This window comes from Canis aureus, chromosome 1 (genome assembly GCF_053574225.1).
Source record: "Canis aureus isolate CA01 chromosome 1, VMU_Caureus_v.1.0, whole genome shotgun sequence".
NCBI lineage: Eukaryota > Metazoa > Chordata > Mammalia > Carnivora > Canidae > Canis > Canis aureus.
Window position 1 is genome coordinate 92,428,970 of NC_135611.1, and position 11,867 is coordinate 92,440,836.

The 11,867-nt window shown below is 41.3% G+C and overlaps 1 pseudogene; it reads left to right on the forward strand.

The window, feature by feature from the left end:
* The first annotated feature begins 11,089 nt into the window (after window positions 1–11,089).
* Window positions 11,090–11,517, forward strand: LOC144290380 (succinate dehydrogenase cytochrome b560 subunit, mitochondrial pseudogene; annotated as a pseudogene).
* The last annotated feature ends 350 nt before the right edge of the window (window positions 11,518–11,867 follow it).

An 11,867-nucleotide genomic window follows, 5' to 3' on the forward strand; every position in this document is an offset into this window, starting at 1 on the left:
CTAGGATTACTAGCTATAAGTGAAAGGGAGCCCTGCAGGGTTGGGAATGCAAAGAAGGAGCAGTCATGCTGGGAAGGATGCTAGGAAGCTTGGGAGGAAGCAGATTTGGGGCCAGTCCCAGCTGCATTCCTTATTACCTGAACAACCCAGGCAAATTACTGAGATGCAGGGAATTTACAGAAGCTTTTACAATAAGCCCGCAATGACCCTCTCAGCTTATTGTGAAAATTAAATAACACTGTAGAGTAAGCACTGAATCTGTAGTAGCTATCATTAATATTATCACTCCCGGAAGGAAATTTGAAAAGGTAAAAGTAAAAAGACAAAAGCTTAAATAAACCCTATTTCCCTTACCTGAAGGCAACCATTGGGATTATTTTAGAAGAGTTATTTCTAACATGCTTTTTTCTGTTAGCCAGCTAATCTTGGCATTAAGTCAGCTTTTTTTTATTGAAAGAGAAAAAAAAAAGTGTGACTATCCACAGGTATGAGAGATGTATATAGGAATGATTCCATTCTCCTCTGATAAAAGAAGACTGATTAGTTATATGTCATCTGAGTTTCAGCTTGTACTTATTTTTGTTTTTGTTGTTCTGTCATTTATTTATGGCTTGTGATTTATATTGTACTCATGCCCAGAGGCACATTGGCATGTTTTGTAAACTACAAAATAAACAGCTACACTCCAGATCCATTTGTATGGAGGTGAAAGCAAACATAAAAAATAGATTAGGGAAAACAAGCTGGATTGAAAAGAGGATTGGAGGGTGGGAGGGGCATTTTGAAAAAACTAATATAATCCTTATTAATCAGCCAATCCATGTATAAATCCAGGGTCAGACCCCCTGCAACAGTCAGTTACAAAGAAATTAGTCTGCTGATCACCGGCTTGAAGTTCTCCCCAGAGAGGTGATGTGTTTGTAAGAGATCTATGCATGATATCTCACGAGGTTCTTTTCTTGATCTTCAACCAGTAATTACAAGGCAGACATAGATAGCTTACTGACCCATCTCTTATTCTCTTAGCAACTCACTGGCACCCAGAATACACTCAATTATAGGATTTATTAGAGAGTGTTGTAAAAGAATAAAAGGGATGATAGCCAAAAAAAAAAAAATGCAAAGTATGTATTTCGTTAACATACCCATATTCTTTTCAATTCTTCCATACACAGAAGAAAGTTGAATGGAAATAGGACGTATGAATGTTTCCAACCAGTTATCATTTTATCTGTATATTTACAAGAAAAGCTGATATTTATTCATTGTTCTACATGCATTCTCATTTGTACATATCATATGGTTGCAGATTTACCTCTAGGCAAGTATTAGCACCACTCCACATTCTGAAGGGCAATGCTGATCAAACTTCATCATGCATAATAATTCTAGTTCTCCCAAGATCTCAGATGATTGCCAAAGCCACCTGCTGCTCTGCCGTGGACCATACTTAGGATAACTCTGTTCTGACCCTGGGAGGCATTGTGTCCAAAGGAGTCAGGCTGCAGATTAAAAAGTGCAGCAGCTAATCTAGGAAGCCGATGAATTGCATATAGATAATGCAGGATAACTATAGCATCCAATTACAAGTGAACAGTATTTGTCAGTGGTTGGCTTCGCCATAGACATTTTGAACTATTTCCACATCCTTTCAAAGCTGTAATAATAGCTTGCTTGTCTTTTTGGGGACATGTTGACACAAAATTTCCAGAAGGGACAAATGAAGGAGAGTGGGATTATCTTAAAGAGCCCTAACTCCATGCTCATAAACCAACCAATCAGCACTTCCCTTTCATCCCTGTGTAATTCCTGCACCAGCGAGTGTGGGAAGTATGATACAAGGGAGCACTTTAACCTCCTCCTGGGCTTCCAAGTCCTCATCTGCAAAGTGAGGATAGTAACTCCAACACCAAAGACTTGATGCAAAGATTAAATGAATAATGCATATGAGAGCCACAACACTCCCAGGGAAATCACTCCCAAGCTCCCCATTCTCTGAGGGTGCCTCATTCTCTTCTTTCAGAGTACTCAGATTATAATTTTATGTATATGTAAGGTGTTTGTGTGAGTGATGATTTAATGACATCTCTTGCCCACACTATTGTAAACCCCACTATCTCTATGTCTATCATAAATAAATAAAAATAAATCTTAATAAAAATGGGTATAGGGCAGTTTGGGTGGCTCAATGGTTTAGCGCCGCCTTCCGTCCCAGGCGTGATCCTGGAGACCCAGGATTGAGTCCCACATCGGGCTCCCTGCATGGAGCCTGCTTCTCAAGACCTCTGCCTGTGTCTCTGCCTCTCTCTCTCTCTCTCTCTCTCTCTCATGAATAAATAAATAAAAATCTTAAAAAAAAAAAACTTTAAAAATTTTAAAAATGGGTATATACAAAATATTTGGTGCAATCAAAATGAGAAATGTAGAGAAGGGAGGCATTCTTAATAATTAAGAGTCTGAATCTGACGTGGCAACTGGCTGCAAAGCTAACACAGCATTTGCAGGGGACTCTGAGGTTTTTTGCTGCAACCAAAGCAAACACTGACAAGGCTCATGTTTAAGAGTTGGGTCATCACTTACTCAGAAAAAAATGGCTGAGCCACAGGTCTCTTGGGTCCCCCTTGTTTGTTTAAGAATCTACTTTATCTCTGATTCCTTCAAATGAATGCCTGTTCCTTCTGAGTTCTCCTTTCTTAATGGAAAATTTAAATCAGCGATAAGCAAAGAATCTTAGAATTTACAAGCACAATGTAGATTTGCAGCTCAATAGCTCCTATAGGTCTGCCAAATTTGTCAAATTTATAATGATGGTCTGGGGGGAAAAATTGCTCAATTAGATTGCCAAGAACACTGACACACACAGAGCACGTAAATTTTTACCTTTCAAGGATCAAAATTAATTTTTGGTATGAGGACATTATTAGCATGACAGTTTTACTGTACAAGTTAAAAATAGGAATTGCATAATAGGACAGAGACACTCTATCATTGAGCTCTTAGTTGAGGCACATTGCAGCATGTGTGTTCCTGGGAGAAAGAAATAAACAGTTGAATTCCTGAGGCAGAAGTGGAACAAGCAGACAGCACATACAAATTCATTGCAGTAAATAAAAATAAATCTTAAAATAATTTTTATATACACATAAATGCAAAGTAGGCCATTTTACACAGCTTTCCCCAGTTTTGCAATCAGATCTAAACCTGCAGTGCTTGTGCTGTTTGTCAGACATAGCATTCATTTGGAAAGCTTTCAAAATAAATTCAGATCTCCTGTAGTTTGGCAGTAAGGGTCTACCGTCCTACTTCCACCACTAATTATTATCCTGGGGAAGTTATGTCATGATTAAGAAAAGGCTGAAGGGATAAGATTTCTGGATATTTATGTTCACAATTTTCAGTTTATTATGGTGCGGGGACAGGGCAGTAAGTCAGCAGATGCGTCCTTCCAACTCACTCTCACACTTTTTAACCTCTCCATGACTCAAGGGTCTCCACCTTACAAGAAGGGGGTCATAATAAAGTTAACCTCACGGAGTAATGGCCAGGATTATCTGCTTAATTGTTATTTACGTGTGCTGATTTGAACTTCATTTCTATTCCCCAAACAGGAATAGTTCCATAGCATAATAAGCATCAGGTCTGGCAGTAGGAATAATATGTACAAAAGTGCTTAGTAATACTTAAAACTGCACAATGAATTTTATTAATGTTATTTTATATACCTTCCCAAGTAAGGAAGGAACACAGATGCTGGCCATCAGTACAAACAGCCCCAAATGGCCACTTGTGAATCCAGCCGCCCACAGGTTTGCTGAGCCCACGCCTCCTTAGGTCTTTCAAAGTGGGCAATGCTCAGTACTTTGCATGGACCTTCAGTGGTACCTGCCAATTTTCTTCCCCAGGTATCAGCTAAGAGGGGTTGTACTCTAGAATAGCTGCAATCTTGCTCTTTAAAAATAGAAAACCACTTTAACTTGTGTAGGCTTAATACAAGTGGGGACAAGAACTACCTCAACCTTAGTATGCTCACAGAGCTTTCCTTCTTTGTATCTTAAGACAATCTGTTTTTTCTTCAAATAATAAATAGTTTCTCTGAAAATCAGAAATTAATTGGTCAACTAGGACATTTAATTGGTAAAATAACTATAAACATAAATGAAGTATTACTTTCCTAGTTTTTTATGCATATTACTACAACCGAGAGAAATAATCAGCCCTGAGGATAATTCGATTTTTCAATTTGCTAACATCATTTAGCTATAAACCACCAATTCACCAAAAACAAAGGAAATGCAAATGTTTTTTTATCTATAAGATCAGATGCTCCAGCTCAATTTGGAATATTTAGAATATAAAAATCTAAAGAAAATCCTTTTTTTTTTTTTGCTTTATAGAATCACAAAAGATTTTTTAAATTGTATTGGTAAAGCATTCATCTCATTGATGATGGTTATGTACACTGGTAAATATTTCTGGAGGATACCATCTATCAAATTTCAAAATATCTATCTCATTACACAGCAATTTCACTTCCTTTTTTGGGGAGGTGGGGATAAAGATTTATTTACTTTAGAGAGAAAGAGGGCCAGCATGCACGAGCTGGGGAAGAGGCAGAGGCCCCACTGAGCAGAGAGCCCCTGGACTCCATGCTATGGGCTCCATCTCAAGACCCTGAGATCACAACCTGAGCCAAAATCAAGTCTGATGCTTAACCAACTGAGCCACCCAGGCACACCTTAGCAATTCCCCTCCTAAAAATGGACTACAGAGTAAAAACTTATGAGGAGGCCAGATTTTTAGGTCAAAACCAAAGCAAAATTTACAAATATACTCTGAAATCCTTCAATCCACCTCAAAGTACATCCTACATTGAAGAGTTATAAAATAATCTACATGTAAGAAATATGAATGTGTAGAGATACATATGTACAACGTAATTTTAGAGTATGTCCAGCAACAAAGGATGATGAGACCATCACTCAGAATAAGAATTAAAAAGACAAAGCTGAATTTCTCGGTGATTACAGTAAAATTAATAAAGGGGGATTATGCTCAGGCGCACTGTCTCTGCACAAAGCAAACTGAGTTTACATGTGTCGTTTTTGTTGTTTGTTGTGGAAACCATAGACTTTCAGGGGTTGGTAGCTTTTCAGGGGTGTAAGTAGACCTACACAGCCTGGTTCTGACTGGCTGGTTAGACTGGTGGTTAGCTGGATGCAGAGGCGAGTCTGTTGGAGTGAGTCTTGTCCCTGATTGGCTGGCTCTCAGAAGGTGGGTCTGACAGTGGTTGGTCAGCTTGTAAAAACATGTTCATAAAGTTGATCCATCGGTTTTAAAATGAGTTCGGATGGCTCTTCATTATCAGGGCCACAGAACAATCTGTCTTTTCCAAAATTCATGGGAGTATTTTCATTCTTACTAGTTGAGCTCACACAAATGCCTTTTGCTTGCAACTCCCTTTCATTACCACACAAGTACAGGTGTGCAGACAAGGATATTCACTGCAAACAACCTGAATGAAGTAATTAAATAATTTGATAAGTCTTATTGTGGAATACAAAATAGCTGCTTCTTTAAGGAGGGAAACTAGATGTACTGATGTCCAACAATCTCCATGGTATGGCAGTGAGTGAAAAAAGCAAAGCTCATAATAGGTTCTCACTACTTACATAGAACTCTCTGGAATAAGAAAGAAACTGATAAAAAGTATTTACTTCAAGAAAGAGAATCTGGGAGCCTTTGGGTGGGAAGAATGGAGACCCTTTCATCAAAAAGTCTGCATTCAAAAATCAGAAATCTTGGACTTCAAATGCTATTCTCTTTCCACACTGCCCTGCCAAACTCCTCTCTTCTACATGACTGCTGAGACTGCTTGCATAAGAGCACCCCCAACAGAGTCTATAAAATGTCTTTGAGAGCATATCATGTAACGCTCTCAGCCAAAATCCCTCTCCTCTTTATTCCTTCCTATTTGTTTTCTTGAACATTTTCTCAAGGTTTGGCAAACCTGGGGTGAACACCCTTCTTAGAGCTCATCCTGAGGCCGAATTGTCTGAGAGCTCTGTGGCACACCTGTTTCTGGGTCCACCTGCTGCTGCTCCTCCTCCCCCAGGATGGGGTACGGGAGTCTTACCTGCTCACCCTGTGGGATGCTCCTGGTGTTTACACTGGAAGCCTGTTTTCTCGAAGTTTCCTATTTAGTCAGTGCAGAGTTGACATATTCTCATGTCTGTCTTTCAACCGCCTCTTAAATCTAAAGCACTGCCTCCAGGGCCCCTGAAGGACTTCCAGGAATCTTCTCTCAAACCTTCCCAGCTTCATGCATCGTTTGAGAGGCTCAGAACTAACCACAGCCAGGCGGGTATGGCCTCCAGAGAACTACACTGTGGTTGACTACATTAATGCAAAATAGACTAGAGCAGAAACAAAGTCCTATCAGAATGCCTGAAATTTCTGCCCCAGTTGGCACTTGGTGAGGGGTGGTCCAGGGGAGTGAGAAGGGAGTACATACTGCGGGTGGGATGCTACTTACATGACCTGAGGCCCATGGCCAGCAAGCTGAAGATGCTACCAGAACAGAATATTCATACTACTGAGTGTTTTTTCTGTTGGTTGGGGGCAGGTGGGTTAAGTAGGTAGATTTATATATTTTTATTTAACTTTTAACAATTATACAGGCACACCATGGGCACTATGAAAAACAAACTGGGCACCTGGGTGGCTCAGTTGGTTAAGCCTCTGACTCTTAATTTCTGCTCAGGTCATGATCTTGGGGATGTGGGATGGAGCCCCAGGAAGGGGTCTGCTTGAGATTCTCTCTCCCTCTGCCCCTGCCCCTCTCAAATAAATAAATCCTTAAAAAAAGAAAAAGAAAAAGCAGAAGCTCCATACAAGCAAAATGAAGCAAGTACAAGTTAGAATCCATGCATCCATGAGCAATTATCATGAACATTCTGATGTCCATACTCTAGATGGTTTTCTGTATGTATCTATAGATGTTTAGGTTTGCTTTAACTACATTGGGATTCAACGATATAAATATTAAGCATTTTTCATAATTTTGTTCTTAATCATAGTAAAGAATTCTTCACTATATGCATTTCATCTAATGTTGGACATATCGTTTGCCATTCCAGCTACTTCATTTACATTTAGCTACTTCATTACACCCACTTTCTGTGTTTGGGTGCTTTCAACAAAGAAAGAATTCATGGAAAGTTGAAGCAAACAGTGGTGATTAGATATTAGATATTTGGGTGATTAGAAGTGCGATTCTGGAGACAGATTGAGGTGGAAATAAAACAAAGAGGGGACAAAGTTTTAAGCTGAAAGATCACAGTGCCACTCTCATTTAGGTTCTCTATGCAAAACAGGGATTGAAACTAGGTTAACTGGGATTGGTTGGGTTAATATGCAAATGAGGGACTGAAGCTGTTGAAGTGGATTGGCTCTTTTTGAAGTGAAGACCTGAAGAACGCAGGTGATCCAACTGCCATGGTGAGAAGTACGTTCAGTCCAGGCTGAGGGCCATGTGGCTGGCTGCAAAGTTCAAAAAGTTCATAGTTTCTCCCATAGGGATATGCCTAAATCTCTCCTCCTTGAGGGTCTCCAGACCCATATTTAGAAGAGACTCTCTCAGCATGGCTTGCCTGCTCCATTTTGCAATCTCTTCACAGGGCCCAGTGATGGAGGAGTTTTGTTGTAGCTATTTATAATGTAGGCAGGAATCTGAATGGCTACCTCAGCTTTGGAAAGTGGAATCTGATGACTTTTGAAAGAGACTCCTTTTGTCTTAAAAACATCATCAATATCAGCTCTCATCAGTGTGATGACCCCAAAGGAAAACAAGAGCTACCATGTTTCAGTTGTTTTTTTTTTTTTTAAGATTTTATTTATTTATTCATGAGAGAAACAGAGAAAGAGAGAGATAGAGAGAGAGAGGCAGAGACACAGGTAGAGGGAGAAGCAGGCTCCATGCAGGGACCCCGACGTGGGACTGGATCTCGGGTCTCCAGGACCACGCCCTGGGCTGAAGGCGGCGCTAAACCGCTGAGCCACCAGGGTTGCCCCCATGTTTCAGTTTTGAACTAATTTACCTTCAATTCTGAATATAGGTGCTGCAGACTTGGAAGAGGCAAGCATCTAGTTAAGCATTTTATATTCTGAGGCAGCTTTAGCTCCATTGTTCTAGGAAGAAGTAAAGTTTGTCCTACCAAATAGAGCTTCAGTCTAAATTGTGGGTATATATATTCATTGGCTCATGCTGCCATAATGAAATACCAGAGACTGGGTGGATGCCAGAAATATATTCTCTCACAGTTCTGGGGGCTAGAAGTCCAAGTTCAAGGTTTCAGCTGATTTGGTTTCTGGTGAAGACTCTTCCTGGCTCATAGATGGCCACGTCCTTTCAGCTATGTCTTCACATGGCTTTTCTTCAGTGTGTATACATGTGGGCAGAGATAGCGAGCTCTCTAGGTATCTTTGAAAGAGGACTTCGGCTGCCTGTATTTGACCTGAAACTTTTTAGTTGGATTCCTTTCTTTCTTTAAAAAAGATTTATTTATTAGGTAGGAGAGAGGGAGTGAGAGAATCTCAAGCAGACCACACTGAGCCAGGAGCCCATCTGGACCTTTCTTGACTCTGGGATCATGACCTGAGCCAAAATCAGGAGTCTAATGCTCAATGGACTGAGCCATCTAGGCACCCCAGGTTCTTCTTTCCAGCTAGTCTCTTGGCTAGTCTCTTGCCTCTAAGGGCAAAGCATCCCCTGATAGGAATAGAAACTATCCCCTCAAGCAACAAGGGCTGCCCCGAGCAATGATCGACTTGACCTTTACTGCCCACCTGCGTGCACCCACCTATCTTTGTTCTACACTTTCCTTCTATAACCCTGCAAGTATTTTTGGCATTTTGGAGACAGTCTTTGAGACCTTAGTCAGCTGTCTTCCCAGGGCTGGCCTTGCTGAAATCACTTCCTTTCTCGTTTCTCTACCTCTCACATCTCTGTCTTTGGATTTTGTCAGCAGTAAGTAGTCATATCTGCTCTGTTTGGGACCCCAGAGCAGATGCTCTTGCACTCCTGTGCCTGTTATATCTTTTCTTCTTCTTTTTTTTTTTTAATGTTTTTTTTTTAAATTTTATTTATGATAGTCACACAGAGAGAGAGAGAGAGAGAGAGAGAGGCAGAGACATAGGCAGAGGGAGAAGCAGGCTCCATGCATCGGCAGCCCGATGTGGGATTCGATCCCGGGTCTCCAGGATCGCGCCCTGGGCCAAAGGCAGGCGCTAAACCACTGCGCCACCCAGGGATCCCCTATATCTTTTCTTCTAAGGACATTAATCCTAACAGATTAGGGCCCCATTCTTACAACCTCATTTAACCTCAGAGTTCCCTTCTCCACAGATAGCCATACTCAGGGAAGGACAGAAAAATCCCATCCAGAACAGTGTGTATCCACCTGATGGTGTCACTTAAGACTGACCAGCCCTTGAGGGATAATATTAACTTGTCTGGTGGCCTTGTCTGGGTAAGGGAGATTATTTTCTGAAAGTGGGCATAAAGCTCCTCACAAAGTCAGCGTGGGTTCTCTTCCTATCATTGTCAGGTAGGAACAGTGGTGTATGGCCATAAAGTCAAAGAGATGAATTTATCCTCCACAAATCCCTCAGCAGCAAGGAATCTGCTGGATGCTGAATATGGGTTTAGGGCACTGGAGCACCATGGTTAAGAGCTCTGGTTCTGAGCTAACTGAATGCAAATCCCAGCTGCACCTCTTGTTTGCTATCATGGGACTATTACTTCAGCTCTGTGAGCCAGAATTTCCCGACAGACAGATGGGGTACTATGTGTGCTGTGCCAAGGCCTGGGGTTGTTTACTCGCCTCTGGTGATGAGCAGCCCCCTGTGGCACCGCACAATAATTATCTATGCCTGTCATGACATGAAAGAAATTAGGAAGCACTAAATAAGCTTTAGTTTCCTCATCTCTAAAATGGAGTTTAGCACTTAGCTGGGCCCCAATTTGTTCACTGATTTCCTTCATCTTCTCTGGTAAGTGTTAAAGCCATCTGGCCCTCCATTCCTATGATGATGAAAATAAGGGAGTTAGATCAAAGCACATCCAGGGTTCATTTTAATTCCACAATTTCTGGTATTGAAGAGAAACAATCCTTACAATGTTGGGTTGTGTTGAGGTGAACATGTCACAAATGCTTTTACTACCCCTACCAACCAGGGCAGGGAACAGAGCCAGTACCAATTTCGCCTATACACCTAAGAGGGTTTGCCATGAGCTCAAAACGCTGTAAGTGACTCACAAGGGGGAAATTTTGAATTGTTACTAGCTCTAGTACTAGTTAGGTTTTATGACTATGCAGATCATTCACCCATTCATTCATTTATTAGATATTTACCGATGGCCTACTACATGCCACACATGGCTCTGTATTGATGTACAGTCATTTTAAGAAGTTCAAATTCCTTACCCCATTGATGCTTACAGTGGAGGAAGCAGTCAATAAACAAATAACCAAGTATATACTGAATATGGATGTAGGAAGTGCTATGGGATAAATAAAACAGGATGAGGGAGATGGGGAATGCCAGGTGCTGGACAGGTGACTAGAGATGGCTTCTCTGATGACATCTGAGCAGAGGCTGAAGGAGTGTGACACTGAACCACACAGTGTCATGGGAATATGTTCCATGACAAATCTTAATATCCATAAGGTTAGTCCTTACAATTTAAAAGACCATGAGAAAAAAAATAATAAATAAAATAAAAATTAAATAAATAAATGACCATGAGAATACACTTGCACATGTTTACTACACAGGAGTAAAGTATAAATAGTACTAAAATAAAACAAACATTGACACACTCACTACCCAGCACAATAAAAAATATTTACTCATACCAATGATCAATTTTCATATTATCATTTTAAAAAAAATTATTAAATGAAAAAGGCAGACAAAAAACAGCCTTTACAATTTCTGTCCAGGCCAGAACCCAAGATGGCCACACTTGCTGGGACACACTGGCTGTCATTACTTCTGTGCCGACCTTACTCTGTGGCTTTGTATCTAAAATGCTGTTCCTTTGGGAACCACAGCCAAATAAGAAGTGGAGCAGTTCTGGAATCAGAACAGAGGCTCACATGGTCCTCCGTCTCCCCATATCACTAGCTACAGCTGGTCTCTTCCCATGAGGATGCCTACCTGCCACAGTGGCTCTAAAAAGGTTGCATTTTCAGGGGTTGCTTTTTGACTTGTCAGCCCTGTGGCTCCTGGGAATTATGAATATCATTTGGAACTTGTGAAGTCCCCGTGTCTGGGGTAGCACTGATCCACAGAGCTCAGTTTGCACTTCTTTGCCTTCTCATGTATCACACCAGCAATGAGATCGTACGCTGGATGAGGGACTCAGTAAAAGACCTGAAGACACCCCAGCTATACCAGTCCGGAACGGTTGACTTGATTACTGTGTTTTGCTCTGTAGGATTGGCAGCTATGTAGAGAGCTGAAGTTTTTGTTTTTTGTTTAAGATTTATTTATTCATGAGAGACACAGAGAGAGAGAGAGAGAGAGGCAGGGACATAGGCAGAGGGAGAAGCAGGCTCCTCACAGGGAGCCTGATGTGGGACTCGATCCCAGATCCCAGGATCACACCCTGAGCCGAAGGCAGACGCTCAACTGCTGAGCCACACAGGTGTCCCAAGAGCTGAAGTTTTTAACATCCTCTCCCTTTAAGACTGACCTGTCTCTGCCTGTCACTCTGCTCTCCAGCCAGGGCAGAGTTCTCCAGAACTGTGCAGACCCTTTGTGTTTGCAGATCCTCTTGGGGCTCAGTGTCAGCAGAGTACCTC